Below are 27,716 nucleotides of genomic sequence, written 5' to 3' on the forward strand. Positions count from 1 at the left end.
CTCCGGCGGCCGACGCGCGCCAGCCACGCTGCGGGGCCGTTGTTGGCCCAAAGGGGAGCGGGAGGCGGGAGCCTGGGGAGCGTGTGTGTGTGTGTGTAACTGTAATTCCCGGCGTGTCTGCAACAAAGAGATACGTGTCCCGAGTAGAGGCCAGCAACGCTCACACCTACGCCTGTGCACACACCACAACACGTGCGCACGCACATGCAAACACATATGCACGTGCGTGAACACCCACTATTCAAGTCTAGCCGACTGTATCGGCGTGGACACAAGCGTTTCCGAAAGGAGCAGATACCTTCGTGTGTGGCTCAGACGCATGCTCCTCTCCACACACACAGAGTGTTCCCTCAAGGGGAATAAGGCAACGCTTCAGAAAGGAAAACTTTCGAACTGGTAAAGGGGAGATAAAAGGAAAGCCCCTTTTCTCAGAAGGTGCAGACTCGACTCCCTCCTGTATCTGCCGCCAGTGGATTAATTTACAGTAAGGGTGTCCCGCCCTCCTTGTGTAACGTAAATAAAATAAAGAGAAGACAAGGTGATATGGTGCAAACAAAGGTAAGTGTATTCAGGGTAAAGGTACAGAAAACTGGGAGAAATGGGGGTGGGGGGGAGAAGAAATACAAACCTAACCAAGACAATGAAACAGTGACTGGCTTTAGGAGCTTGAAGCTCAGACCCGCAAAACCTCCCTTGGTGTTCAGAAAAATAATAAATGAAACCCCGATACAGAAACCTCTCCTACTATATTCAGGCACAGCGGATGCTATGCACCGACGCGAGGCCTAGGGCCTTCAACTCTCTGGCTGATTGGGAGCCTTCGAAGAGGACCACTGGGGAGTCCTGACAACTGGTGGACTTTGTCGCAGGCGGGGAGACCCTCTGGGATGATGGACACCAGGAAAGCTGCAGGATTCCCTCACAGGTAAAATGGTTTTGCTGTGGCGGGAATGATGATGATGACAGGCCCCTCCTTTCTCTGTCTTGCTTCAGGATAGATGATGTTCTTCTCGCTAGCTCTGGAACGTTGGGAAGACCCAACCGTGCGCACGCTGCCACTGGAATGGACAGCCCCGTGCAGGCGCTGAGCAAGATCTTATATAATCTTTAAGGCGGGAAAAGTTCTGATGGAATAGAGTGTTGGGGGTTGGTTTTGGCAGGAAAAACTGGTTCTGTCTGGTTTGAGCCAGGGAGCTCCAGTGTCTAAGCTGTAAACAAATTTGCTTACAAAGATGGAGTCCAGGGGTCACAGATGATATACTCCGTATTGGATTTCATTAGAGCCAGTGATTTACATAACCTTTATCTTATATACATTATTAAAACAACGAATTAAACACATTTAAACAATACCAACACAACATTTTTTTCTAACAAGAGAAATGTGCACATAAGAACGGCCATACGGGGGGTCAGACCAAAGGTCCATCTAGCCCAGTATCCTGTCTTCCAACAGTGGCCAGTGCCAGGTGCCCCAGAAGGAATGAACAGAACAGCTAATCATAAAGTGATCCATTCCCTGTTGCCCATTCCCAGCTTCTGGCAAACAGAGGCTAGTGATACCATCCCTGCCCGTCCTGGCTAATGGCCATTGATGGCCCTATCCTCCATGAATTTATCTAGTTCTTTTTTTAACTCTGTTTGGGTGTGGCCTTCACAACATCCTCTGGCAAGGAGTTCCACAGGTTGACTGTGCGTTGTATGAAGAAAATACTTCCTTTTGTTTGTTTTAAACCTGCTGCCTATTAATTTCATTTGGTGTCCCTTAGTTCTTGTGTTATGAGGAGTAAATAAAACTTCCTTATTTACTTTTTCCCCACCTGTCATGATTTTATAGCTCTCTATCATAGCCCCCTCTTAATCATCTCTTTTCCAAGCTGAAAAGTCCCAGTCTTATTAATTTCTCCTCATATGGAAGTCATTCCATACCCCAATCATTTTTGCTGCCCTTTTCTGAACCTTTTCGAATTCCAGTATATCCTTTTTGAGATGAGGTGACCACATCTGCAAGCAATATTCAAGATATGGGCGTACCATGGATTTATATAGAGGCAATATGATATTTTCTGTCTTATTATCTATCCCTTTCTTAATGACACCCAACATTCTGTTCGCTTTTTTGACTGCCGCTGCACACTGAGTGGATTTTTTCAGAGAACTATCCACAATGACTCCAAGATCTCTTTCTTGAGTGGTAACAGCTAATTTAGACCCCATCATTTTATATGTATAGTTGGGATTATGTTTTCCAATGTGCATTAGTTTGCATTTATCAACATGCACAAAAAACATACCCAAATTCACAAGGACTTGTACAGGTGCTCACATGCACACTTCTGCACAGTCACAATGATAAACACGCAGACAAATGCACAAGCACACACACACACGCACACGTGAGTGCACACAAACATATGTATGCACACACACCCACATAAAAGTGTACATATGCCACGTGCATAATCACAGATGGGTACATACATGCACAGATGAAGACAAGCACAGAAATACAACAATGGATACATGCATACATGCAAATACACATACATAAGAACACGCAAAGATACATGCATACAACATCCTCCTACATACACACCTTGTAGTCTCTTTGCTTCATAGAAGACTTTGAAAATTGGACACTTGATGATTTCACGTGGAATAAAAACAGCTTTAAGGAACTTAAACAAAATTCAGACATCATACTTTATGACTCAGGAGGTATATAAACTGTTGCTCTTGACAACAACTAAAATTCAGAAAATATGAAAAGAACAAAATACTAGCAGAAACAACATTATCTGGACCCAGTGAAACATTACATAGATAACTAAAGTAGCCAACCCTTAAGGTGAGAATACACTATAACTGTACATGTGTCCAAGCGTATGGTTGAGCCATAAGAGAAGGCTACTCACCCTGTGCAGTAACTGGTTCTTCAAGAATTAAGGTTGCCAAGAGTCCAGTTTTCAACCAGAATGCCCTGTCAAAAAGGGACCCTGGTGGCTCCGGTCAGCACTGCTGACCAGGCTATTAAAAGTCCAGTCGGCGGCGCAGCGGGGCTAAGGCAGGCTCCCTGCCTGCCCTAGCTCCGCGCAGCTGCGGGAAGCAGATGGCATGTCTCTGCGGCCCCTAGGAGCAGGGGCGATCAGGGAAGCTCTGCATTCTGTCCTTGCCTGAGCACCGGTTCCGCTGTTTTCATTGGCCTGGAACCACGGCAGCCATGCCAGCTGCTTCCAGGAGCAGCACAGAGCTAGGGCAGGAAGGGAGCCTGCCTTAGCCCCGCTGCGCTGCAGACTGGGAGTTGCCTGAGATAAGCACTACCAGGCTGAAGCCTGAACCCCAAACCTCCTGCCCAGGTCAGAGCCCCCTCCCACATCCTAATTCCCTCCCAGACCCCGCACCCCATGCCCCCACCCAAAACCCAATCCCCTGCTTCAGATCAGAGCCCCCTCTCGCACCCAAACTCCCTCCTGGAGCCCACACCCCGAACCCGCTCCTGCACCCCAACGTCTTGCCCCAGCCCTGAGCCCCCTCCCGCATTCTAAACTCCTCGGCCCCAGCCCAGAGCCCCCTCTTACACCCCAAACCCCTTATCTCCAGAGCCCGCACCCCCAGCTGGAGCCCTCACCCTCTCCCACATACCAACCCCTTTCCCCAGCCCATGAAAGTGAATGAGGGTGGGGGAGAGCGAGCGATGGAGGGAGGGGTCCCGGAGGGAGGGGGCAGGGCTTCAGAGAAAGGGTGGGGCAGGGGGCGGGGCAAGGGTGTTTGATTTTGTGCAATAAGAACATTGGCAACCCTATTCAAGGTGTGTGTCCTCGTGAGTGCTCCACTGAGGTGAATATGTGCTCCATGTGCCTCAGATCAGAGATTTTAGGTAGCCGTGCCTATTCAGTCTGCACATGTGCTCCATGAAGCCTCGTGCTCTGCACTGTGTCTGTATAGAGTTGCATGGGTGAGCTGCCCTCAGTTCCTTCTCTGATGCAAAACTCCATGGCAAAGAACTCTGAAGCAGAGGGGAGGAGGGTGAGTAGTAGAGTACCCACATCTCAAAGGAACGCAGTTACTGCACAATGTGACAAACCTTCACTTCTTTGAGTAATGTCCCTATGGGTGCTTCACTCTAGGTAATCACTGAGCAGTACTCTCTATGGAGGTGTGGGGCTTTGGAGTCAAGTCCAAAATTGAAGACAGTACAATAGAGCCAAACACTGCATCTGAGGCTGAGGCCTGAGTAACTGCATAGTGTTCAGAAAAAGTAGGAATGGAGATCCAGGTTGCAGCTCTACATATGTCCGTGACAGGAACATTCTTGAGAAAGGCTACTGAAGGGTGTGTTAACACTCTAGAAGGAGGTTGAAGGTCATGAGACTGATAGCAATAGATAATGCAGCCAGATATCCATCTAGAAAGTCTTTGCTTGGAAATTGGAGATCCCTTAATTCCAGGGTTTAAATTCTGATAGAGTATTTCCCAGATTCCTCTATGTCCTCTTCCCCCCCCACCCCCACACTGCCCTCCCCTGGCAACATGCTAAGAAAACTCCAGGAGGGTTGCAAATATTTACTAGAGCTCTGCTCTGGACAGCTCCAGCTGAATTTAAGCCCTGGTCTGATCCCACACTGCAACTCCTGTGACTACGCAGGGGTTTTGGATGAAGGAGCCTTTAGTGGTATCAGATATAATTGTCCAGAGAGCATCACCTCATGGTCCTGATCTGGAGTCCTTGAGCTAAATGGGAGATTTTGCATGTGGATTGTGTTAGAAATACTTCCAAAGATTTAGGTTCAGGCATGAGATTAATTCAGGAGGAAATATCCAAATAATAATAAATAACACATACTTCTAGGGATCCTTGCATGTGCAGGAGCTCACAGCACTTTACAATAGTTAATTAAGACTCATAATCCCAGGAGGAAGGGAAATATGGTTATCCTCAATGGTGAAGAAACTAAAGCACCAAGAAGTGGAGTGTGTTGCCTAAGGTCATAAAACAAATCTTTCAATGTCAGGAATAGATGCAGGCCAAGAGGCTTTCACTCCAGAGCTCTGACCACTGTTAGGATATAGATATTCAGGCCTGTCTGTAAAGGCCTGTACTTTAAGAATTTAGATGTATTCTTATCACTTGGCTAGTTAGAGGTATAAAAGAACGAATCAAAATCACTGTCTGCCAGTGTAAGGTCCTTCTCTTACTGTGACAGTCTGAGGCCCTGTTCTTAGGCTAAGGCCTTTGGCTAAGCAGCAGAGGCACCCATAAGCTAGGAAGTGAACAGTCACATCCTCACATTCCAAACTAGTCACATTGAAATAAGGTGCTATTGGGCTGTCAGGCACTATCAGGACAGGATTGTATTCCTATCACCTCCAGAGAAAGGGAAGTGCCTAGAAAATGTAAAAGGAAACTTAGTTTGATAGCATCCTGTCTGGCAAGAACTCACTTATCAATAGCTGGGATGTGAAATCCTCACTTCTGTATTATTTTGTCATTATAGTTCCCACTTTGCTATTGTTTGTCTGTATAATCTCTGTCTGGTTCTGTGATTGTTTCTGTCTGCTGTATAATTAATTTTGCTGGGTGTAATCTAATTATTGTGGTGGGATATAATTGGTTAGCTAATCATGTTACAATATGTTAGGATTGGTTAGTTAAATTTCAGTAGAATGATTGGTTAAGGTATAGCTAAGAATATTACTATATAAATTAGGGGCAAACAGGAAGTAAGTTGGGATTCGAAAATAAGGAAAAAGGAACTTGTATTTAAGCTTGCTGGAAGTTCACCCCAATAAACATCGAATTGTTTGCACCTTCAGACTTTGGGTATTGTTGCTCTCTGTTCATGCGAGAAGGACCAGGGAAGTGGGAGAGTGAAGGAATAAGCTCTCTAACAACCACCAACCCATGCTGCCTCCTCTTATCTATATATAACAATTTTGTAGATATTAATATACATGTTATTTCAAAACTTCAGTGTCTGTGAAGAACATAGATCCTATGATGTAATGATTCAGTAAAGCACAAAGGAGTCAAATATAACAAAAATTAGAATTATACCTTTCACTTTCTTCCAATTGCTAAATCCAACTCAGCAGCATTTTTTAATAATAACTACTGGAGTGTCATATGAGACATTTACATATCCCAGAATCTGGATGAGCTTCTTATGCGCTTGACCTCAGTGGTGTCATCCAACCTTCCAAATTGTGGAAGTGATTTTGGGGGGATCGGTGGGCACACCCAACCATCAAGTCATCTGTTATTTTGTACTGCTGAGTTTAATATTCCATATCCTCAACTACCATCTATGGTCACTTAAAGGAAAGCTTGATGAATGGCCTAGTCCAATTTATAAAATGCCATTTGTATATTTCATTCTAAAAATGACAAGAGGGATTGCAAGTTGTGGAGAGAACAGCCTAGATATTTAAGAAGGTCAAAGGGACTATTGAAATGTTAAATGTGATCTGAAGCAAAATCTTTCACATATATTGATTTCATGGCTAAAACCTCTTGAGGGAAAAGAATTTGAAACATTCATGAAAGATGCTGCTTTAAAAAAGAAAAAGAAAGAAAAGGTAGAATTTAGAGGTAGCATGAGGTCCAATATGAGGCCTTGATCCTGCAACTGGATCCAAATGGATGGAACCCTCTGGCCACACAGGGCCCAATGGGTATACCCTTTCACGCCTCAGGATCTGATTGTCGGAGCTGGGCCTCAGATGACATGCTCTTTGAACAAGTGCCTTGTCTCTCCCATTTGTTTTGTAAAGTGCCTAGCATAGTTTTGGTTGCTAAAAAAATAATAAGAATTTAGAATACATTTCTAGAAAGATATTATAACCTTCTTTGAGTTTAACCCATATTCTGTAAGTAAGTCTACTTCCTCTTACCTGGGAGGAAGTAGACTTGTTGTTTAGTTAGGATGTTTGTGTAATGTTTATTCCTCAGGTTAAAGTGTATCCTTGTGTTGGTTACCATGGAATACTGCACTTACGCTTATAGGTGCTAATCCACAGTACTATATAACAGATAAAAGCTCGGTCTCCTAAACTTATTTGAAGTTTAGGGTATTGGTTATACCAGAGAGAAAAGATTTTTAAACTAGACTGGACAAAAGCACTGGAGGAAGTTCCATAGGGAACAATCTGTCTTTGCTCATGGGGATAGACTGGATGACCCACTATATCTTTCTTAACTCTAATTTCTATGATTTATTTGCTATGAAAGCTGTTTTTACCAGACACTTACCAGATACCTGAGGCCTTCCTGCTCGCAGCTGCTTCTGCTGTTTTCTCAGTCTGTTTAAATTCATATCTTGCACACCTGATGCCTCCCCTCTCTTAGATACTTTTCTTTGGCCCTTCCCCAATTCTGGTCTCAGTCCTCAGGTTCTGATATATTTAATAAAGATAGGATGAGAGGAAGATAGTAAATATACAAACCACAGTGGGAGAAAAAACATCCTGCCTAAGTCAGGTCAAATTTTGCTGGACTGTTTTTAGGGAATGGAATATGATTGCCTTTTTTTTTTTTTTTTTAAGGTGCATTCTATTGTAAGTTACATGGACTTCACCAGTGTTTTTCTAGCCATTAGGGGAAAATAAATGACATATAGGGGGAATTCAAGTGCCTCCTCATTCCTTGAGAGTCTATCCAGAAAGTGAGAATGTTGAATTCTGTCCAAACGTTTCCTGCTCTGAATTGGAAAGGGAAGTAGTAGGGGGAGGGATGCAATATAACATTAAATTGCTGCTTTGGATTAACAGCAACTCTTTTAAGAATGATTTCACAAGATGGGTTTGAATGGAATTGAACCTCTGCAGCCCAAATCAATGTAGCAATCCACTGATGAAAGAACTACTTTTAAAGCTGTTTCATATAGTGGATAAAAGTAATATGATTTGGATGATGGACAGGGCTTAAATCCTCATAGAGTATTTCCCAGAGGTCCGTCCCCCTCCCCCCACATCCTATAAAAATTCCAGGGGGGTTGAAAATATTTACTGGAGCTTTGCTCCGGATAGCTCCCGCTGAATTTAAGCCCTGCTCAGTTCTGTCCGCAAAGGAAAGAAACAATCTTGGAGATTTCCTAAAGGGCTTAGTCCTGTCTAGGTAAAAGGCTAATGCCCTTCTGACACTGAGTGTATGTCATGCTGCATTTCCCTTATCCAGGTGTGGTTCAGGGAAGAAAACTGGGCGGTGAATAGGTTGGTTTATGTGGAAGTACAAGGATGCCTTTGGTAAGACCTTGCGGTACAGTTGCAACATGACCTTATCCTTAAAAAAAATACCATGAAGGGGGGATATGCCATCAGACCCCCTCTCTCTCCAACTCTTTGAGCTGAGAAATAATGTCTATGAGAAAGGCTGTTTTCATAGACAAGTTTAGAAGGGAGCAGGTAGCCATAAGTTCAAAGGAAGACATAATAAGGCATCTAAGTGCCAAGATGAGGTCCCAAACTGGAGTCGGGAATCTGATTTGTGGAAAGCCGTTCCCCAATCTCTAGAGAAACCTCATCACTGTAGGATGAGGGAACATGGAAAAACCCTCCAACATAGGATGGAAGGCTGTAATAGTTGCCAAGTGTGCTCTAACAGAGTCTAGGGACATCCTCGACATTTTTAGCTCTAAGATGTAATCTAGTATATCTGACAGCAGAGAGGATGTAGATGAGCAATGTCTTAGGTCACACCAGTGACTGAATCTCCTCCACATTTGCAGGTACTTATTACAAGTGGATTGTTTCCTACTATGTAATAGCACTCTCCTTACATCCTCACAACAGGTTGTTTCTAACTCTGCAAACCGTGAATCAGCCATGCCTTGAGCCAAAGAACCTCGAGGTTGGGGTGAAGAATTTCACCGGCATCTGGAGAGAGAAGATGGGGGGGATGGTTTGTGTCAGCGTTCCCTCTCCATCTGAACTCTGGGGTGCAGAAGTGGAGATCATAGAATCATAGAATCATAGAATATCAGGGTTGGAAGGGACCCCAGAAGGTCATCTAGTCCAACCCCCTGCTCGAAGCAGGACCAATTCCCAGTTAAATCATCCCAGCCAGGGCTTTGTCAAGCCTGACCTTAAAAACCTCTAAGGAAGGAGATTCTACCATCTCCCTAGGTAACGCATTCCAGTGTTTCACCACCCTCTTAGTGAAAAAGTTTTTCCTAATATCCAATCTAAACCTCCCCCACTGCAACTTGAGACCATTACTCCTCGTTCTGTCATCTGCTACCATTGAGAACAGTCTAGAGCCATCCTCTTTGGAACCCCCTTTCAGGTAGTTGAAAGCAGCTATCAAATCCCCCCTCATTCTTCTCTTCTGCAGGCTAAACAATCCCAGCTCCCTCAGCCTCTCCTCATAACTCATGTGTTCCAGTCCCCTAATCATTTTTGTTGCCCTTCGCTGGACTCTCTCCAATTTATCCACATCCTTCTTGAAGTGTGGGGCCCAAAACTGGACACAGTACTCCAGATGAGGCCTCACCAATGTCGAATAGAGGGGAACGATCACGTCCCTCGATCTGCTGGTAATCCCCCTACTTATACATCCCAAAATGCCATTGGCCTTCTTGGCAACAAGGGCACACTGCTGACTCATATCCAGCTTCTCGTCCACTGTCACCCCTAGGTCCTTTTCCGCAGAACTGCTGCCTAGCCATTCTGTCCCTAGTCTGTAGCTGTGCATTGGGTTCTTCCGTCCTAAGTGCAGGACCCTGCACTTATCCTTATTGAACCTCATCAGATTTCTTTTGGCCCAATCCTCCAATTTGTCTAGGTCCTTCTGTATCCTATCCCTCCCCTCCAGCGTATCTACCACTCCTCCCAGTTTAGTATCATCCGCAAATTTGCTGAGAGTGCAATCTACACCATCCTCCAGATCATTTATGAAGACATTGAACAAAACCGGCCCCAGGACCGACCCCTGGGGCACTCCACTTGACACCGGCTGCCAACTAGACATGGAGCCATTGATCACTACCTGTTGAGCCCGACAATCTAGCCAACTTTCTATCCACCTTATAGTGCATTCATCCAGCCCGTACTTCTTTAACTTGCTGACAAGAATACTATGGGAGACCGTGTCAAAAGCTTTGCTAAAGTCAAGAAACAATACATCCACTGCTTTCCCTTCATCCACAGAACCAGTAATCTCATCATAAAAGGCGATTAGATTAGTCAGGCATGACCTTCCCTTGGTGAATCCATGCTGGCTGTTCCTGATCACTTTCCTCTCATGCAAGTGCTTCAGGATTGATTCTTTGAGGACCTGCTCCATGATTTTTCCAGGGACTGAGGTGAGGCTGACTGGCCTGTAGTTCCCAGGATCCTCCTTCTTCCCTTTTTTAAAGATTGGCACTACATTAGCTCCGCATGAAAGACCCCCTAAGCCCTTCACCCTCTTTCCTCGGGAGGCTTGAGAATGATATCCTCACCAATTGGTAAAATGTGAGCACAGACCAAACCCCTTAGGTTTTAGGACACTGAAAATCAATCAGGTTCTTAAAAGAAGAATTTTATTTAAAAAAAGTAAAAGAATTACACCTGCAAAAATCAGGATGGAAGGTACTTTTTACAGGGTAATAAAAAGATTTTAAACACAGAGGATTCCCCTCTAGGATCAGCTTCAAAGTTACAAAAAAACCAGGAATAAAACTCACTCTTAGCATAGGGAAAATTCACAAGCTAAAACAAAATATAATCTAATGCATTTGCTTGCCATTACTTACAATTTTTGTAATCTTAGATGCTCATTTCAGGTATGTTTTCAGGAGATATATTTCCTGCCTGGTCTCTCTCTCCCCGTCCAGAGAGGGAACAAGCAAAGAGAGCACAAACAATTTGAAAGTATCTGCTTTCATCATTGGCCCTTTTGGTCAGGTGCAAACTAGGTTATTTGAGCTTCTTACCCCTTACAGGTAAAGATTCAGTACAGCTACCCAGGAGGGATTTTATGCTACCTTTAGCTGTATGTTTATGACAGTTTGAAGGGGATTGGTTAACAAACAGTAAGCAGGGTGGACCATGAGAAAGGCATCTGCAAGGAGGTGGCAACCCAGTCCACCTCTCGAACAGAACTGGTCAGACTTCTTGTTCTTGACTGTGGCGAACAGATCTATCTGTGGGACTCTCCAACATCGAGTATGTGGTGGAGTGTAATGGAATCTATTTCCAATTTGTGATCCTGTGAAAAGTGCCTTGCTAAGGGCATCTGCTGTGATGTTTTGCACGCCCAGAAGGTAAACTACTGAGATTATCTGATTTCCAGTGCACCAATTCCAGAGCCTCACTGCTTCGTTATAGAGCGTGGGTGATCTTGCTCCCCCTTAACAGCTGATATAAAACATGCATGGCATGTTGTCTGTCATGAAATTCATGTATTTGCCCCAATCAATGGAAGAAAATGGAGACAGGCATTTCTGACTGTGACCAGTGCCTAGAATGGACCACACTGAGAATAAGCACAAGAAACAGGGCAGAGTGCAAGAAACAGGGCAGGCACACCCCAGAAACTGGTGGTTTATTCTATAGTTAGATTCACCAAACCAGTAATGAAAGAGCTTCTGTAGCACCACACTGGTTAACAAGAAGCCAGATATAGTCCCCTTTAGGCATTCCAGCCTTTGTTTCCCATCCAGACAAACAGGTATAATATAGTGAGAGGTTACAGAAAACCCAATTCACCAAATGTGAGCTTCACCAATCCCAAAGGATCAGACAATTACCCCCAGGTCACACAGCCTTGTTAGTCTGTATTCGCAAAAAGAAAAGGAGTACTTGTGGCACCTTAGAGACTAACCAATTTATTTGAGCATAAGCTTTCGTGAGCTACAGCTCACTTCATCGAATGCATCTGATGAAGTGAGCTGTAGCTCACAAAAGCTTATGCTCAAATAAATTGGTTAGTCTCTAAGGTGCCACAAGTACTCCTTTTCTTTTTGCAACTTAGACACAGTGCTCCTGTCAGATAATAATTTCTAATACCTATATAAAGAAAGAAAATTAAATAAATATTAGACCCACTCAACTCTAATACTAACATATTCTGTCATCTTGTGTCAATTCACTTAAGGGACACTGGTTAGGTTTAAAAATTTAATGTATATTCTTACTTTGTTACTAACTCTTGAATACAACAATTAAAACAATTGTAGAAAAATCTAGATTACTTTCTGTCACCTTTTTGAAGTTCATCAAGCTTGGAATAGATCAGTGGTTCCCAAACTGGAGTTCAAGAAATGTTACAGGGGGTTCTCGGGAAAAAATTCCCTAATAGCGGACAGAGCTGTCCCTAGGGACCTCGGGCAGCAACCCGGAGCCCCTGGACTTCCAAGAGCAATGCAGATCAAAGCAAGCATATCTAGCAGACTGAGAAGATTTAAACTTCAAGACTCCTTATAAGAAATGGAAAGGGAGGTGGATATTTTTAGTTGTTTTTAAAATTAAATAGGCAGCTAGTATTGTTTTTAAAATTATTATGAAGAACAAGTTTAAGCTTTGTTGTAATGTGCGTTGTTTGCCTGGACTGCTCAAGACCTGAATGCTTGTTCAGGAGGAACTCTGAGTTGGTTTCTTAAATATAGTACCTTCATGCTGTTTCACATCTGATACTCCTTGATGAAACATAGGAGCCTTGTCTTATAACAGGCTTATTCAAAGTGATACAAGCTACAAAAGTGAGATCTTGAAAGAGTGTTGCCATTTTCATAATGTAATAAAAATACTGTAATGATAAATAATAATTGTGTGTTGTAAGCATAAAAACAAATTTTATTTTTCCAAGATCACTGTTTTTATAATTTATACTCAGGTAAAGGAGAAAATCCCTGGAAATATTCATTTTGATGAGGGGGTTTTTGAGACTTGACATTTTAGTGAAAGGGGTTCACAGGTTGTTAAAGTTTGGGAACCACTGGAATAGATCATTTAACTTTTGGAAACATCCTATTAGGGCAAGGCCCTGTGAGTTTATACTGCACCTACCTGGGGCTCTAGGGGTTTTACCCCACTACTAGACTAGAAAATTACTTTAAACAATAATGAAACTGACATTTTCAAGTGATTTTCATAGTACTCCCAACCCCAAATGTTCGAAAATCAAGTATTAGGCTCACCAGAAATAATGAGATTGTATAAAAATAATAGATTTGGTGTTTTTTTTAATTTACATTCTGCTTTTTGAGCCTTGAAGGTGCAGTGGGGTCACATTTTGAAGCTTTCTTCACAGCCATGAGGGCTAGAAACTTCATTTTTTTTTCAGAATGAAGGCTTAAATGATCACATATCTCTTGACTCCAGGAGCTGGGGCTTTAAGGAAAACAATAGATATCATGAGACTCCTGACAAAATCATGAGAGTTGGCAACACTGCTTTAACTTCTGTTTAAAGGCTAGTTACTTTCTAGAAGGGTCTTAAACACAACACTGCAGTGTTGGAGTTGCAGTTCTCACAGGAGAATATTTTAAACCAAACACCAAGAAATTTCCCTGTTTCAAAGGTGGGGGAAAACACTGAGACTTCTGAGGTATATCAGGACCACTGCAGGTAGGAAAGGAAAATAAACAGGTACAGGAACTCTGGACAGCTATTCCTCTTGAAAAAAAGTTGGAGGGTCAAATCTTCTAGTCTTTAATCAAGTAAAACTTCTATTGCAATCAGTGCCTCCACCCGCAGATATTAACATCACAGTGAACATGTGATAACATGTGTGGTCAATAACTATACACTTCATACTTAAATATCTGAGCCATCTTATCCAGAGTTATACATTATATGCATTGGCTCAGGGACTACATTTTCTGGCATATTCTGAACAGTGCTGAGCACACAGATGGTGCCCAGTGAATAACACAAATCATCACAATAATCGTCGACTTTATGGACGCTGTGGATGCAGTTTCTGTTCTTTGTTCTGGAATTGGCCTGAATGTGGCTGAAACACTAAGAATTTGATGTATAAACACATCTGATACTTATATAACACTTTCTCGTTCCTTCCTTTTCTCAAACAGAACAAAAAATGACAAAACAAAATGGTTTTCAGTTAAAATCTAAAATTGCACAGCAGGCATTGCTGTACAACTCAGCCTGGGGCAGAACCTGCCACCCATTGGTGGTTAAGTGCTCTCAACTCATCTGACTCATTCTCTTTCTTTCTTCATCCTTCCTTACCTCTGTGCTGCTTTTCATATTCTTAACCATGACATTCTTTCCAATCGCTGTTAGCCGACGGCCAAGGATGTTTGGTGAGGTGCCAGCTATGCCCGTTTATACCATCCGTGACTTTAACCGCTAGGACGCACTGTCCCTTCGCGGCGGGCAGCCCGGGCTAGGCTGACGGATGCCCCAAGGTCCTAACCACCCGTGACTTTAACTGCTAGAGCTCAGAGCTCCTTCGCAGCGGGCAGTCAATACTGACTGACAGGTGCCCCAATGGCAGCACTAAGAGCCTCTCCACACCCGTGACTTTAACTGCTAGAGCTCAGAGCTCCTTCGCAGCGGGCAGCCAGGATTGACTGACAGGTGCCCCAAGAGTTTGCCCCGTGGAGGCGGCACAACTCAACGCTAGGCTCTTAGTACTCTCACCTAATGGCCAGGCTTTAGAGCCAAAACGGCTGAGGTTCTTTAATTGTGTTGGCTGCTTTACAGTAAACCAGAGAAAACAAGTCAGGCTTATGCATAAATGGTTACCAAAAATTTATTAAGCTAGATTCTAATCATGTGGTTACAAAATTGCTAGTGCCTACTTATTTAAATGTAGAGATGTTACACACACAAACAAGTTACAAAACTGAAGCCACAATCCCAAAGAAAGAAAACAAAGTATAGAGCTCTATTTCAAAATATGTGTACACTAAAGATAGGAGATCAGGTGTGGGTGCTTCTTACCCTCCTTGCATCTCTCGATTCCAGCGGTGCCAAGCCAGGATCGGTCACTCAATTCCGCGGAAAGACGAATAAGGGACAAGGCGTAGGGACCCTCTTAGCTGCAGAAGCCTTGGGAGGCTGTCACTTATCTGACCAGCAGATAGATAGTGAAAAGCACTCCAAAATCATGGTGCTGTAGGTCCCCTACTTATACCTCTGTACTCCTTTATTCTCTTTCTCCTTTCTTATGCCAAATTGAGGCTGGTCTGTCGGGGTGACGCCAGCTTTTGCAAGAGTAGTTTACACTTGCAAGGGAGAGAAACAATAAGTTTCGACTACTGGACATTTCTTTTATCAGGGTAAATATTTTCCCACCTAGGATGTTGGTGTGTGTGCATCACGCTATTTAGTAGGGGCTAAGAGCCATGTCTGTCACAGGGCCTCTGCCTGCTGTGAACTTAATCGTTGTATCTGTTCCCAGAGGCACATTGTAGCAGCACACCTGTGCTTTCACAGCTTCAAAGGCTGTGCTGGAATATATGTTAAGTGCCCTGTTCCTGCTTCCTCCTGTGTTTCCAGCAATGCTGGTCTGAGAGGGGGGGGGGCTGGCAGTCTGGCTACAATCGCCTGGGACCAATTGCTGGAGTCTCAGAGAACTGGCCTTCTTAGTTTTGCTCCCATCCATCAGAGTCCTCTTTTTTGCAGCATGCAGCAGAGAGAAAGGCTGGTCCAGTACATAAGGGAGCTAGCCCTGAAAGACCTGGGTTCTACTCCTGCCCCCCCCCCCAGACTTCCTGTATGACGTCAGGTCAGCGCCTTAGGGACAGAGTTTCAAAGGTATTTAGGTACCCAAAGATGCAGCTAGGCATCTAGTGGGGTTTACAAAGAACCTAACCTTCTAGGTGCTTTTGAAAATTCCCCTAGGTGCCTAAATACCTTTGAAAATCTGTCCTTTAGTTTGTGTGCACCTCAGTGCCCCATCTGTAGAATGGGGATAACAGCCCTGCTCTACCTCACCGAGGGGGGCTGTGATGTGAGATGCTCAGATTCTATGGTGATGGGGCCACATAAATACCACAGGCAGAGTGGAACTTCTCTATACCACTGCTAGCCCTTCCCTGGGTTTTGGCCCCTTCTTTTTACTTATGCCCCTCACATCTCCCTCTTTTCTGAATGTAACTTTGGCTCAAAGGGCTTGGCTGTATTTCTTCTGAGTCCCCTGTGTTCTCTCTTCACCCCCACCCGCAGAGGGATTCCTGTTTTACAGGTTCATGTAAGGACTTTCAGATCCTTAATTTAATTACCAGCCTTTTCTTATCTTAATCATCCTGCCTCTGTTTGTAAACAAAACACTGACTCCCTGCCACAGGGACAGGAGCTGGGAGAAGCACCTCTCTGCAGAACTCACATTCCACACTAATGCAGGTAAGAGCTCCTGTATGAAACTCAGGGGGGTGGTGGCAGCCCCCCCTCTACCCTTCCTAATTGGCACCGTTGTGTATCTGCTATTCAGCTTCCTGGGTTCATCAGTAATATCTCTGGAGTCCAGGGAGGTTACTGATGAACCCAGGAAGCTGATTAGCACATACCGCCTCCTCAACTACCCCGGAACCTGCATGGGGCATAATAAAGCAAAAACTTCCCCCCGCCAAACCCACAACTGGGTGTCCGGTGTCGGCATCATTATACCCACCAGCCTATTATACCCATCGCCCATGACCCTCCTGTTGTTCCTATATTCCTGAGTTTAAGCCCAGCCCCCACTCTACCCCAAAATGGTCCCTGAGTGAGATGCATCTGTAAATTAAGGATTTTATTGATTTCAGTGACCCATTATAGAATGGATTATTAAGGAGGTATCATTGTGCTCTTGTGTCTGTGCATTTCTTGACCAGCATGCAGGCAGCAAAGGGCCAGGGGCCACATGGACTGAAGGAAATAGTCTGGAAGAATAACAGTAAAAATCTCATTCCATGGGTAAGTTAGTGATAGAAAAGCAAGGGAGGTGTCATCTGATTTGTTAAATTTATCTGATGGTGTTATCGGATTTGTAAAATTTCTATAGTGTCACTCTCTGCAGCATAGGATGGGGGATGACTCGGTCTCTCCTGGTCTCCCAGTTCCAGGTCCTCCAGTGGGTGGAAATTTTGATAGTACAATGTTGTCGGAAATGGGTTGAATCATAGAATATTAGGTTTAGAAGAGACCTCAGGAGGTTATCTAGTCCAATCCCCTGCTCAAAGCAGGACCAACACCAACTAAATCATCCCAGCCAAGGCTTTGTCAAGCTGTGTCTTAAAAACCTCTAAGGATGGAGATTCCACCACCTCCGTAGGTAACCCATTCCAGTGCTTCACCACCCTCCTAATGAAATAGTTTTCAGTGTGGTAGCCATGTTAGTCTGTATCAGCAAAAATTACAAGGAGTCCTTGTGGCACCTTAGAGACTAACAAATTTATTTGGGCATAAGCTTTTGTGGGCTAGAACCCACTTCATCAGATGCATGGAGTGGAAAATACTGGAGCAGGTATAAATACATGAAAAGATGGGGGTTGCCTTACCAAGTGTGAGGTCAGAACCTAAACCTAATTTACCCAATACTAATTTCTCCCTAGTGTTACTCACACCATCTTGTCAACTGTATGTAATGGGCCACTCTTATTACCACGTCAAAAGTTATTTTTCCTCCCTTGGTATCCTGCTGTTAATTCATTTATCTCATTAAACTGACCTCATCCGGGACCTCCCTTGATCGCCACGAATTTTCAAAGATAATGGCCCATGGCTCTGCAATCACATCAGCCAACTGCCTCAGCACTGTTGGATGCATTAGATCTGGACCATGGACTTGTGCACATCCAGCTTTTTAAAATAGTCCTTAACCTGTTCTTTCACCACTGAGGGCTGCTCACCTCCCCATACTGTGTTGCTCAGTGCAGCAGTCTGGGAGCTGACCTTGCCTGTGAAGACCGAGGCAAAAAAAGCATTGGGTACTTCAGCTTTTTCCACATCATCTATTGCCTCCCCCATTCAGTAAGGGTCCCAAACTTTCCTTGACCACCTTCTTGTTGCTAACATACCTGTAGAAACCCTTCTTGTTACCTTTCACATCCTTTGCTAGCTGCAACTCCAGTTGTGTCTTGGCCTTCCTGATTACACCCCTGCATGCTCTAGCAATATTTTTATAATCCTCCCTAGTCATCTGTCCAAATTTCTACTTCTTGTAAGCTTCCATTTTCAGTTTAAGCTCACCGAAGATTTCACTGTTAAGCCAAGCTGGTCGCATGCCATATTTGCTATTCTTTCTGCACTTTGGGATGGTTTGTTCCTACACTCTCAATAAGGCTTCTTTAAAATACAGCCAGCTCTCCTGGACTCCTTGCCCCCTCATATTAGCTTCCCAGGGGATCCTGCCCATCAGTTCCCTAAGGGAGTCTAAGTCTGCTTTTCTGAAGTCCCAGGTCTGGGGACTCTCCTTTCTTCCTTTTGTGAGGATCCTGAACTCAACCATCTCATGGTCACTGCTGCCTAGGTTTCCACCCACTTCCACTTCCCCTACCAATTCTTCCCTGTTTGTAAGCAGCAAGTCAAAAGGAGCACGGCCCCTAGTCGGTTGCTCCAGCACTTGTACGAGGAAGTTGTCCCCAACGTTCTCCAAAAACTTCCTGGATTGTCTGTGCATTGCTGTATTGCTCTCCCAGCAGATGTCAGGTGATTGAAGTCCGCCATTAGTACAAGGGCCTGTGATCTGGAAACTTCAGTTAGTTGTCCAAAGAAAGCCTCGTCTACCTCATCCTTCTGATCCGGTGGTCTATAGCACACGCCCACCACGACATCACCCTTGTTGCTCTCGCCCCTAAACTTAACCCAAAGACTCTCAACAAACTTTTCTCCAGTTTCAAACTGGAGCTCTGAACAATCATACCGCTCTCTTACATACAATTTAATTCCTTCACCTTTCCTCCCACACCTGTCCTTCCTGAACGGTTTATACCCAACCATGACAGTGCTCCAGTCATGTGAACTGCCCCACGAAGTTTCTGTTATTCCAATCATGTCATAGTTCCTTGATTGTGCCAGGACTTCCAGTTCTTCCAGCTTGTTTCCCAGGCTTCTTGCGTTCATGTACATGCACCTAAGATAATAAGCTGATTGCCCTATTTTCTCAGTATGAATCAGGCTTACTGTCTCATACCCTCCTCCTTGTGTTTCCTCTCGGTATCCCACTCCCCAGCTTACCTCTGGGTTTAGGTCACCATCCCCCGGCGAACCTAGTTTAAAGCCCTCCTCACTAGGTTAGCAAGCCTGCCTGTGAAGATGCTCTTCCCTCTCTTCATTAGGTGGATCCCATCTCTTCATTCAAAAACCCTCTCTCTCACAAACTCAATGGTACCAAATGTGACAAACCTCAAACAATTATGTAGAGATATATTCAATAAAATGTTTAAAAACCAACTTTTTAAAATTATACTTAAACACAGCCCTTACAGTGGTAAATTGTAGCCCTTGACTGACAGTACAGTGTTATCAGTTACTGCTCAGAACATGACACCCAATTAATTTTTTTAATGTTACAGGTTACTATAAATAGAAGAAATGCTTCCAGTTGAACTCCAGCTGAGTCACACAATTTTCAGTAATAAAAACAGTATTTGTTTCTGTTGCTTTCATTTTTTGATGCAACACATTACAAACATTCTTGGTGTAGCGCTCCATGTGATACACAATGTCATATGTGTGGGCATCTTTCGGGTCAGTGCACCTATGGCAGTTTATATCATTATGTTCACCACTTTTACAAGAATATGATAAAGTTTGTACAAAGTATGCCTTGTGTCATTTGAAAACTCATAATCTGCTGAACATTACTGTCCTGGTAAAATATGTTTATCAACATTGTTTGTAGAATTATACGTTTCTACTGTATAGCATTGCTGTAACGTGTTCCAGAGTTAGAAAGACAGGCCCAAACCATTTCTTCAGAGACAGACACACTGGCACCCCCAGACAGGTATCCACAAAGTCAAATGGGCTATCGCTTAGCTAAGCAACCATTCTCTGGTAGGGGGAAGGCGTGAACAAGAAATTTGCATTTAATCACAAGGACAATTCAAACCTCATGTCCACAAGAGGCTGTTCGTCACCATGACTCAGCAAGGATGTTTCTAGCACAAGAAATTGCATTATGAAGAGGGGAGAAAAATGCTTCATCTCACTCTCCTTCTTCATCTCTGTCCATGACATCAATGACTCCCAAAGAACTGAATTTGGGGGATGGAAGGAGTCCTGGCTGGGAGGCTTTTCAGACAGTACAGACTCCTGTAAGATTATGGTGAGAAAAACCTTTTGCTTTTAAGTTCACTTAGTTTGTTAAGTTAGGCATTTAGCTTGCAATTTATTTTTTTATATTTTCTTTGTAACCAATTCTGACTTTTATGCCTTTTACTTGCAATCAGTTAAAAATCTATCTTTCTGTAGTGAATAAACTTGTTTTATTGTTTTTATCTAACCAGTGTGTTAGAATTAAAGTGTGGGAAACTTCATTTGGGATAACAAGGCTGATGCATATCATTTTCCATTGATGAAATGATGAACTTTATATGCGCTTGCATTGTCGAGGAGTGTGCTGGGCAGTACAAGATGCACATTTCTGGGGGAAAGTCTGGGACTAGAGAATCTGCTGGTGCTCTTCTGACGCGTAATTCATGAGTGGCTAGCTGGTAGCACTCACTACTCTGTGTCTGGGAGCAAGTTATATGCTGGAGACTAATGTGTTAACTGGCCAGAAGTGGCTGTTCACCAGTAAAGCAGTGTAAAAGGTGTCCCAGGTTGGAGAACTGAGGGGACACAGCTATTCAGCAGCCCAGATTGTACCCTGAGTAATGTTACAGCAACCAATTAACTTTACTTTCTAGGCAACATTCTTGCTAAGAGTGACTGCTTCATACAGTTTCTCACATGTCTCATGTTGAAAGGGTGCTTAATCAATGCTTACTGCAAGACAAAGCAGATACTCTAAAAATACATGCAATGGAACCTAGTGTAAGGCAAGTCTCACCCACAACTGTCACTTGTCCCAGCAGCTTCAACTTTTTCCTGATGTTCAATGTACTTCCTTTCTCCAGGTGTAGCGGAGCCAGAATACACTGGGATTGGCATTCCAGCCACCTGGATGATGCCGTTTGGTTCTCAAAATGGTGTCCTCCACACAGCATGACTTCATACTCATCTGTTGGCAGGGACATTCCAGTACTGTACAGTCCATTCAGGACTACACCACTGTTCCTCTCCAATCTTACCAAATTCAGTTAATGGGTGCACTTCTTATACCATGTAAGGAGTGTTGTGTTTAACCAGGTCCTCCATAGTGGTATTCTCCAGAGCTTCAGCTACTAGTTGACAATGTACATCTCCCCATTGATGCCTAAAAATGACAAAGACCAAAGTAAAACCAAGGATTTTTGTAATAATTACAATTACTCCCAAAGTAATTTAATTATGTTATGTAATGCCTACTGTCTACAGATGTATTCCAGTAATTTCTGGCTGGATGCTGTTGTCTTAACCAGTGCCTCATTACAATTCTTTTGGCATCATAAACAAAACTGATAATTAGTACACGGAATTGCTTCTTTTTTTTTTTTTTTTGCCAAAGATGACAAATCAATTTGAAGCCCTCCTTCCATTTATAGTAATAGGTAATTTTTTAAGTGTTATCAGGTATCATGTTCTGATAACACAGTACTGTCAATTGAGGGCTGCAATGTACCTTTTTGAGGGCTTTGTTTGACATGCATGTGTTAAAGTATCATTTTAAAATGTTGATTTTTAAACATTTTATCGAATATATATCAATGTAAGGGGATTGTTGTCCCCTTACTAACATTCCATGGGGGTGTTGGGTTGGCTCGCTCTCAGTACTAAAAGGGGAAGGGTTGATGGGAAATCAGGACCCTGAGACTGACAGTCCCCAGGAACAATGGGGAGAGGCCAATGCTCCAGGTCAGCCTGATTGAGAGGGCGGGCAGGCTAATCAGGGAGTCCGGAGGCCAGGGGGGTCCCGTCCTCCATGTGAGCTGGTATTGCCTGGGTCAGAGAGTGGGGCCGAGCTAAGGAGAAAACAGGGGCCCAAGCTGAGCTGGGGAGCAGAGCTGTGCCAGCCAGAGGGGCCAGAAAAGCAGCCCAGGAAGCAGGTTAAAGCTGGGAGAAGAGTCACAGAAGCAGCCCACAGAGCAGACCCTGTGCTGGGAGCAGAGCTGCAGCCAGAGAAGCAGCCCAGGGAGCTGGAGGCAGAGCAGCAGCAGCATCAGTGCTGAGGCAGAGTGGAGCCGGAGCTAGAACAGTGGGGCTGGAGCAGTCTGGAGCAGGGTGCGGTGAGCAACTGGGGCCAGCCAAGAGGGGACCCTGGGCAAAGAGCCCAGTGCAGAAAGACACCTTCAGCCCAGGGTCCTTGCAGGCCAGACTGGGAGGGGGATCTTAACCCGACAGGGGGCTGACGCTGGGAAGGAGGGTCCTACCACCCAAAGCCCGGAGGTATGTGGCCACCATCACAGCACGTGTCCAACCTGCAGCATCCCTGCAGCACAGCCAGGGCCTGAGGAGGCGGCCTGAGACCTACAAGGAACAGACTGAACTGCCCTGACTTCCAGAGATACTGATTGTAATGCTCCCTGCCACAGAGCGGGGTGATGTTTTCCTTTAACCTTTCCCATTTTTCCTTATTCTTTTTAAAATTAATTGTTAATTAATTGCTTTAAATTGTATGTAACCGTCAGTGGGTCAGGAAAGTGCCCAGTGCAGAGAGAGTACCCCAGAGTGGGGACACCCTAGCTCCTGTCCTAGGTGACCACAGCAGGGTTGGGGGTCGAACCCCCCAGGAATCTTGGGCCCAGCCTTGTCGGGGTTATAAGGACTCTGCCAGACAAGAGAGTGGAAGGGGAGTCCTCAAAGGCAGGGAGGCCTCTGGGTAAAGGAAGTGGGAGCGAGGACTCAGATCCTTTCGCTAGCCCACTTCACCGGGGTAGTGCAGAAGCCAGGAAAGTTCCCCACAATAGTGGGACCATTCTGCTGCTTACATCTACATAATTGTTCTAGGTTGAAATTATGGTTCTGTAGATTTTTACAGATCAAATAACTCCTCCCTTACCTTTCTGTCACTAATTTGCCCATGGAATTACACATGTTCCCAGGTTGAAGGAAAGGGATGGATTTAGAAAGGCCCCTGTTGGGGATGGAAAAGTTGTAGAAAACTTACAGTTGGTTGTCTAAAGTTAGTAACAGCTGTCTTTTGTTCCTTGGAAGATTACACAGTTCCAGTGATTCCTTCACCCCCCACCCCACCCTGCTCCCCAATCCTACATTCCCTTACAAAAAGGAGCCATGCAGAAGGTAGGAGGCGTTGAGGTGGAGAAGGGTTTAGGTCCAGGAAACCAGAGAAAATGGGCATGGGAGAATGATCCAGTTTACCAGTTGAATAAACAGTGTCCCTTTGCTGTGGAGAGGTGAGGGGCTTGTGGTTCTCATCTGAAACTTCAGGGAACCAAATAAAGTTGTGGGGTGTCTTTTTCGTTCCCTGTCCATTCACCATTGATAGGAAGGCACAGGTCAGGATTTTCTGACAATGTTGTGGGTGCGGGTGGGAAAGGCAGTGTTCATAGTTCACTTCTCCCTTTATATGGAAACTCCGTATGCTAGTGTGACAGATTTATGTTACCAATCTGCCTGGGGCGTCAGGTGATCAGGCTGAGGCCACAGGATCTTTAGGGGAGGAGATGAAGAGCACACCAAGTGCCTGAATTTTAAAGCTTTATTAATAAAATAATAGCGGAGAGCACCAGGGAGGGTGTGGGGGTGTCCTCATGTCACTCAGAGGAAGGAAGAAAGTGTTAGTGCCCCAAGCCCTAACCCACTTTTATACTCTCACCCGCACTACCTGAGGCTGGCCAAGCCTGGGTGTAATGAAAGAAGAGGGAGAGGGGTGGACGGGAGTTCTTGTCCTGTGCATGGGTCGTCCAGGGTCCGCTGTTGATCTCCGATCTGCCTCAGCTCCCTAGAGGGTTTTTAAGGCCTGGGGTCTCTTGGGGGCATCTCCTTCAGGGACCTATGTTCCCCTTGCTCTCTGTACCAGTCCAAACCAGCCTTCCGAGGCTTCCTTGGTTTCCCCAAAACACATTGGCTTCAGGGTCGCGAGACTGTTATATTCCCATTTGCTGACCTTCGCATTTTCATAGATTCATAGATTCATAGATATTTAGGTCAGAAGGGACCATTATGATCATCTAGTCTGACCTCCTGCACAATGCAGGCCACAGAATTTCACCCACCACTCCTAAAAAAGACCTCACACCTATATCTGTGCTATTGAAGTCCTCAAATTGTAGTTTGAAGACCTCAAGGAGCAGAGAATCCTCCAGCAAGTGACCCGTGCCCCATGCTACAGAGGAAGGCGAAAAACCTCCAGGGCCTTCCAATCTGCCCTGGAGGAAAATTCCTTCCCGACCCCAAATATGGCGATCAGCTAAACCCTGAGCATATGGGCAAGATTCATCAGCCAGATACTACAGAAAATTCTTTCCCGGGTAACTTGGATCTTACCCCATCTAAAAACCCATCACAGGCCATTAGGCCTATTTACCATGAATATTTAATTACCAAAACCATGTTATCCCATCATACCATCTCCTCCATAAACTTTTCACTAGTTTTGCACCCCCCTTTCAGGTCTGTTTGGTTCAGTTCTCCTTTCCCACAGGCTTTTGGCTGTTTAGCAGCAGGGAGCTTGTTTGTGTGTGCATTGGCCTTGAGTGGCAGTTTCACCCCTTATCTTCAAGCCTAGCTGAACTGTCGAGTTAACCCGTTCCTTTCTTTCTCCCTCCCTCTTCGGCCTTTTGTAACCTGCAAAGGAATCTTCCACTCCACACTCACACCTTTAACCCTTCCCAAAATGCTTTGCGATGCCTGCAACAGTATTACAACATACAATGCTGATTTGCCTCCCCAGAGGACCCCCACAGGACTGGAAAGCCACTTCTCTTTTCCATTCTGGTACCTTGAAAACTGCTATGTTCTCCAAATGTTGGGCAGCCTTTAAAGAAGAAATTCCTGGAAGGAACTGCCATTCCCCACCCTCACCCCTCTTGGGACACTATAAACATTTTAAATTTTCAAAAAACAGTAGTACGTGTATTTTATTGTAGTAGCCTCTGCCCCTTCCTCGGGGGCTGAAAAGCTTGTCTGAGAACCAAGGATCATCTAACAGTCGCATTCCTAAAATGCTAAAAAGTATCAAGACTGTGGCCTTCCACAGCAAATTTATGTTATGTTATTGCTTGGCATCTTCCAGAGGAAAAAAAATATATAATGCTACCCTGGTCTTTGAAATGGCAGGACCTTCTGATCCCGAGAAGGAAATCATTGTGCCAGAAGGGCAGAAGCAGCACCCCAGTGACGGCAGAGGCAGACGGTGAAGGACCCTGGAAGAGCTGCTCATTGCCATGGACAAGAGCTGCTGTGGCCACTGAACCTCTCTGTGAACCATCACCACATCTTTCTCCTCCTCTGGCTGCTGCTGAGATGGAGGACCCAATCCCTCTGAGTGACCGGGAGAAGCCTGCAGGACTCCCAGCACTACACCTTCCACCAGCACTTGAAACCCTTTGCAGGGGGATCCCCTGAGCATTCAGGAGGGGAATGATGAGTCTGCAGGAGTCCCTGAAACCCACCAACTGCCAACCCCTTCAAATGCCAGACAAGAGGCAGTTGTCCCCAAGAACAATTTTCCACAGTTGCTCCTCCCTTGTCATGGAGAGTGCGCAGGCAAGGAGATGGGTGCAGAGACATTAATATTTGGCTGTTGTTTACAGACTCAGTCCTGTTATGTTTTATTGGTTTACATTTCCTTTTAAAAATATTTCAGTTACATGCTCCATATAGTATTTTAAATAAATGTTATAGTTTCCTTGACTTGTGTGTGCCTCCCTCCCCCTTCCTGAGTATGATGAATGTAAGATGTTTTCAGTTCCAGGATTGGGTCCCACAATTCACAGACCACGAATAGGAATGTTCTAATGTATGATGTCTGGTGCCATCTCACACCCACACTCCCCTCCTCAGTTAAAAAATATCTGAAGTCCTAAAGATACACAGAAAGGATGGGGAAAGTGCATCATTATGTGCTTAGAAAGCACTGGTAGTTTTAAAAGCAGCAGAACTCACAACACAGAAAATAGGTAGCTCTGGGTATGTCTACACAGCAAGTAGACACCCACAGCTGGCCTGTGCCAGTCGACTCGGACTTGCAGGGCACATGCTTTGGGGTTGTTTCCCTGCTATGTAGATGTCTGAGCTTGGGCTGGAGCTCGGGCTCTAGGATCCTGTGAGGTCTTAACACAGTGGATATGCCCTTATATAATTGTCTGTAATGGGTGAACAGTCACAAGAATGAAGGGCTAGTGACCATTGGCTATGGCAGAACAAAACACTCCTGAAGGTATGTAGCTCCACAAGAACGTGCCAATGTGCCCTAGTGCTTTTCCAGCAGGTGTGCAGGGTGTGAATGTATCTCTCAGCCCAGGCAGATGTCACCCTCTACCTCCCTGATTTCCCTTGCCCACTGGGAATCAGGACCAGCATGCACTGGGATCCTGCTGCCTGTACACAGTTTGTAAACCAGACTTGTCTTGTGTCCACTTGGGACAGAAGCACTCCCCCTCACAAAGGTTATTGAGCGCACAGCATGCAACGATCATGCAAACGGTGTTGGCCATGTTGGCATCAAGATGGGTGCATAGGCAGTGCCCATGAGATTTAACATACTAGATGTGCACTCCGTGACCCTTCTGCAGCAACTGAGTTTTAATTGAATTCTCTTTTTTCAGTGTCATTGATGTCCGGGTCTGGTTTCATGAGCTAAGTTAGGAGCAGGAATGCGGGGTCTGCCGAAATAACAGTTGGCACAGATACATCATAGAGAACCATATAGTTTCTGGGGAACAAAGTCCCTTCTTCCCCCCAAAGTACAATTCCGATATTCTCAGCACTCTGGTGTCATCACCAGGTCATGAGCAGCCAGACCTAGTAGTCAGAGCCAGAGTCCATGTCATGAGACAGGAGTCAAGAGTCATCTGGGTCAGGATATCAGGACATCAGAAGCAGGAGCCAAACTGGTGGACAGGAACCATAAGTCAGATGCCAGGAAATCCAGGAGCAGGAGCAGGGTGGAACCCAATTGTTCAGATAGCTGCCTGTTTCAGTTGCTGATATCATGGGTCCCAGGTGTCAGAGAATGGGTGCTCCTCTGGGCCTAGCTTCCTCAAGAACCGTGGGTCATGTTATCTGGTGTCATGAACCTTCCCAGTATATCCTACAGTGATATTTGTGAATCAGCCTCTGTGGCCCACTAAGCCCTGCAGAACAAGTGAATAGTAACCTTTTCCCTTCACATACTCACTTACCCCTGTTTGCAGGAAAGATATTATAATGTGAGGTTTCAGAGTAGCAGCCATGTTAGTCTGTATTCGCAAAAAGAAAAGGAGTACTTGTGGCACCTTAGAGACAAATTTATTTGAGCATAACTCAACTACAGGTCACTTCATCGGATGCATTATAATGTGGGTGCTATCAATGATACCTACACAGTTCCTCTGAAATCCAGCTATTATTTCCAGAATTTTGCATATGGCAGCCATTCATGGTTAGATCACAGTGTTAATTGCCCCACAAATCTACACAACCACATCCTGACAGTGGAGTTTCCAATTCCAAACTGGTTTGCAATGGACCAATTGTTGTCTGAGGTTGCCAAGTTCCACAGGGCAGTAGCCAGGCCCTTCTGCACTGATTTGGCTTCC

The 27,716-nt window shown here is 44.8% G+C and overlaps 1 long non-coding RNA gene across 1 annotated transcript; it reads left to right on the forward strand.

The window, feature by feature from the left end:
* The first annotated feature begins 30 nt into the window (after positions 1-30).
* Positions 31-25,783, forward strand: LOC311515986. The gene is made up of 3 exons (XR_014710283.1): positions 31-558; positions 755-925; positions 25,255-25,783. It is a non-coding gene; the product is annotated as an uncharacterized lncRNA (long non-coding RNA).
* The last annotated feature ends 1,933 nt before the right edge of the window (positions 25,784-27,716 follow it).

This window comes from Lepidochelys olivacea (genome assembly GCF_965140295.1).
Source record: "Lepidochelys olivacea isolate rLepOli2 genome assembly, chromosome: 2".
Lineage (NCBI taxonomy): Eukaryota > Metazoa > Chordata > Testudines > Cheloniidae > Lepidochelys > Lepidochelys olivacea.